The 4,852-nt window shown below is 34.9% G+C and overlaps 1 long non-coding RNA gene across 2 annotated transcripts; it reads right to left on the bottom strand.

The window, feature by feature from the left end:
• Nucleotides 1-515: 515 nt before the first annotated feature.
• Nucleotides 516-3,253, bottom strand: LOC120433259. 2 transcript variants are annotated; one of them, XR_005608433.1, is made up of 7 exons: nucleotides 3,222-3,253; nucleotides 2,650-2,693; nucleotides 2,467-2,513; nucleotides 2,127-2,171; nucleotides 1,254-1,283; nucleotides 747-815; nucleotides 516-540 (listed from the first exon to the last, which is right to left on the bottom strand). It is a non-coding gene; the product is annotated as an uncharacterized LOC120433259 (long non-coding RNA). The 2 variants fall into 2 exon arrangements; XR_005608432.1 differs by lacking the exon at nucleotides 516-540 and having other exon boundaries at nucleotides 674-815.
• Nucleotides 3,254-4,852: the final 1,599 nt, after the last annotated feature.

Raw genomic sequence — 4,852 nt, forward strand, 5'->3', positions numbered from 1 at the left:
TTCCCCCAGCTTTCACTGCAATCCTCAAAGCCCTTCTGGACACATTGGGAAACCTCTTCCTTACCGCCACTGTAACAAACAAAAGTCACAGTTCTATTACTTTTATCAGAGTTAAAATAAAAATATGATTTATGTTAGCTGGCTTCATTTAGCAAACAGATATTTCTGTTTATATAGATACAGATATTAATACAGATATATTTTATGCATAATTTTACCCCTTTTTTTCCTAGATGGAAAGTCTATCCAGTTCACATTATAGTAATGCTAACACCCCTTTTGGTTGTCTCTCCTTACCCTCCAGCATTCATAAATCTGTTGACCTTCTTTGTCTGAGACCAACCACTACAATGCATCATCACCTATTTGTATTGGTAACTTACTTTACAACCTATTTTAATGGTTGCAAAGTAAGTTACTTGCGCTATGTATGCAATTTCAGATACACAGAAAGTCTTCACTTACTATATATGGCTGTCATAGTGTCCTTGTGAAGGGCAGTTCTTCACTCTCTACCGATGTCCGTTTTGATCTGTGCTCCTATAAAAAGCATGAACATTTGAGTGTTTGACTAGTTTTACATTTCCAAAAATCTGATATTTGTACAACTAAACATTTGAACTACAATGATATGCTATTGAGAGATACTTTTATGGGTACTTTTGGTAAAGAAACTGGTGACAGAGTTGTAGGCTTTTTAGAATACTATTAGCTAACCATTTGAACTGACTTTCAAAGCTGTTTACCTTTTAAATTGCTGTGGATCAAAACCTCCAGTGGGAAGGCGGCCATTAGAAGAACACGCACCATTGAACCTGAAAATAACAAAACAAACAAAAACAGAACAATATATAAGAGTCAGGTAGGGTAATAAATCTCTTCTGAAGCAATATAGTTCATTTTGGGTGAAAAACTAAACATTCCTCTAAAATATATATACTGACATCAGCAATCAACATCATGATTGTAATTATTTCCTTTTAGTACATCTACTGCTGTGTGCATGTGTCAAGCACTACGACTGTATCTATGCATATAAATTCACCATATATATCCTGCAAAAAATGTTTTGTTATAGTAAAAAAGGCAAACAAACAAAGGCATTCAATCAGAGGTGAGAAATTAATTGAGAATATCAATTATAGGTGAACTATTCTTTACCTACCTACTAGCAATCGTATTTGAATGTAAAATAAAATAAATAAATAAATAATAATAAAAATAACATGATGTAATTAAAATGCACAACTTACATTAAGGAAATCTGCATTTGTATCCACAGGCTAAAAGTAAAACAGTAAATGTGTTAGTAATAGTACAGGTATTTGTAAAAAAAAAAAAAAAAAAAAGAGGCAGTAACTGTGACTCTTCTAGTGGGATGCTAAATGCAGAGATCTATATTTACAGTATAATACTGCATGTACAGGTAGCTGTGTTGTGAACTGTAACCGAATATTAGAGAATCTCAGAGAAATTAAATGTATTTATTTTTTGAATTTATCAATCATAAAACCGTCTGTTTTGAAGGCCTGTTACGATAACAACTTTTTGTTGGTCTGTATACTGCCCCATAAACAATTGCAACAAGTTATGTCATTGTCATTTTAAGACCATTTTATGTCTTTGAATGTATAATCATAATATAACACCATAATAATGCAAGATCTACACACTTTCAATTGACAAACCAACATCTAATTCTTAAAATATTTAGATCATGGAAATTAGGTATCAAAATATTAGATACCATAAAACTTGAATAAATAGTAAATTTTCTAACAAATAGAAAACAATGTTATTTAATGTTATTTTGTTGTTATTATTATATTTTATTTTTGTAAATATAATGGCAGATAAATTGCATCATTAACAATTATTGAGGTCATGTACATGTATTGTGTGTTAAGTCGATATATCGATTATTGTGACGGGCCTACTGTTTTGGTATCATAACAAGCTTGTCAAACATGCATGACCACTAAGCAATGTCTAAGCAGTAGTATTAGTCTGAATGACAACAAACATAACTAGTGTTTTGGAAAATCTGTTAGAAAACAGTTATTTCAATAATTATGATTAGCATGTGACACAGACACTGCATAAAAACTACAACAACAAATACTTACTTTAGGAGGATGGGGGAGGGCAGCATGAGGTTGAGACTTTGACATCTGTAAGAAACAAATTCATGTATTACAAACAAGTCACTTAAAAATACATTAATGTGGCAGATGCAGTGTATAAGTACAATCAGGGCTGTCACAACAATGGGTGGGGCCAAGTGGCTGCAACCCTAGGTACAATGTGCAGGTATATATAATTACATATAATATATGTGAATAAAGCAAGAATCAGTTTAGGTTCGTCACTGTGCTGACTGATGCTTGCTAGGTTTATATGATTGCAAACTGCACAAAAACAACAACAGCAACAACATTAATGACAATGACAAACAAAATTACTTACATTTATGTAAATCTCACATCAGGAAGATCTGCATTCGATTTCATGGGCTGAAATAAATAGGCAGAAACATTACTGCTAAAAACCAAAAACTCTAAAAAGCCTAAAATGACTTAAAAAGCAAGGAAATGTGGAACATTGTAATTAGCGAACATTAATAAAGCATAACTGTGCTTTGTTTCTAACCTTGGTAAGTAAGTGCTCTGTAGCCAGAAGGACAGGTGGGATTTCTGTGAAAGCCAAATTAAATGTGAATAGGTTTTGATAGTTATTGTATATAACAAGTGTAAACAGTTTTATTTGTATTTTTCCCTTTCTGAGAAGGCAGAATAATAAGAAAAGGCAAAAGTACGTCACATCATAATTAATTAAGTTACATATTTTGATTACCACATTATGGAAGCGTGGAGCTGCCACCCAGGCAAAAGAAAAATAGAGCTATATCACGTTATAACATGAAATGTTTATTGTTCTAACATTATGCTTTTCATGTTTGTATAATATAATATCACGTTATTACAATATACATAATTATCACGTTCGCACAATATTGTACAGATGTGATAATTATGTACATTGCTCGTACAATGTTGTTCAAACATGAAAAGTATATTGTATAAACATGATAGTATATTGTTAGAACGATAAATCTTTCACGTTATAACGTGATATACTTATATTTCTCTTTTGCCTGGGTGGCAGCTCTACTTCCGTGCCAAATAAGCGAGAATAAAGTAATATTATATGAGAAAAGGCACCTGCTAGCTTGATGATGGAGGCTTCATAGACCGCCACCCGTCTTTTGGCTTCTTGTCGCCACTCCACCAAATAAAGGTCCGTTTCCTCCATGCCGACTGATTATTCATCCTCATTAAAATCTCGTATATGTTCAGTTGGCAGAATTGAGAATTTTACATCTTCCAACCACCTAATTAACGCGAACATAATCGGCTTGTTTCTTCCCGTCTCCTGTATCCGGCCGTTCCTCTCACTGTCGGAATTCGCGCCTCAGAGACGTCGTTATTTTTCAAAAAAAAAAAAAGGAACAAAGAAAGAAACAGCAACAACTAATAAACAGTGTTTGTGCACGTTCATTGCACATTTGTGGGAATGTTTAAATATTAAATTTTTATTAATTACTTTTCATTATATCTTTATTTTTTTAAATCACCATGGCAATGCGCATGCGCATACTCTCCTGCACGCACAGGGCTTTGGAGTTGACGTAATGCCGCAATGCATTGTGGGAGCGCAGCACCATCTTGGCTGGCCACGAATCAAAACAAGATTGCTACGAACCATTCTGAAACGTAGCTCAAAAGAAAATGACGGTATAGAGACAGATTGTGTCCAGATGCAAAGAGACGGTACTTGATTGTTGAAATGTGGACCCGTATGAAATACTGCCGTGGAGTAGAAACCCTGAAGACCAAACCGCTATTGACTTAGCATGATCTACTCTGGTACCTTGTCTGTGGAGTCAGCGCATACACAGCGCACCAATTTCGCAATTATAAATCTCTGGAGGCGCACATCCAATTCACCAAGGACTGGGTACAAGATTTGGCTATTTTTAAGCCTCCACGTTGTGAGTACGCCGTCATTCAAGCAAAGGTAAGTCAGCTTGAGTACTGCGAGTAAAATGCGTTTGATTCCCCCAGAACATTCAGATTAGTGCAAGCATAAATTCATTCATGAGGGGGAAATTACAGTGAGAACATGTGGAGGCTGTTAGGGGGATAACCTAGTGAGTTCAGTGCACTGATGTGACATTGTCCTGAAGGATTTAGTTATTCTTTATGGTTAAAGAAATTGCCCTAATTAATTCATATTTATTATAAATAATCCTAATTACACATCTTGCTTCCTTGTTTGTGTCCTGTGTCACTAAAAATACATTCTGCTTTAGTTTTATACATTGATTAATGACCTGCAGAATCTCCTTATCATATTAGGTGTCCATAATTGTCACTTAAAGTTGAACATTATGTTTTCTCCTCTTGAAAGTGATTACATCCTTGCATTACATACTTTAGGTTCATTTTCTGTAGGCAGGTTTCTGAAAGAGAACAGGCAGATTTAGAATATAACATGCAGCGTTCTATAGATGGATGATAGGGGATGCATAAAAACTCTTTGTTACATTTATGATAAATGGATTTGAAAGTAGATAAAACACATTTGTGTCGGCCTTGGCTTATTAAAGTTCTTGTCTTTAAATGAACTTCGTCTGTGTGTGTTTCAGGTGCTGCACTCTTAAAGACTGAATTGCAGCATTGCAGCCACAGGTCATTGTGAGCATCACAGGGAAGGTTGAAGCCGCCCACTGCACCTGTATGGCCGGAGTCGTGGAGACCTGCAGCCATGTCGCTGCTCTTTTGTTTAATGT

This window comes from Oreochromis aureus, linkage group 15 (genome assembly GCF_013358895.1).
Source record: "Oreochromis aureus strain Israel breed Guangdong linkage group 15, ZZ_aureus, whole genome shotgun sequence".
NCBI lineage: Eukaryota > Metazoa > Chordata > Actinopteri > Cichliformes > Cichlidae > Oreochromis > Oreochromis aureus.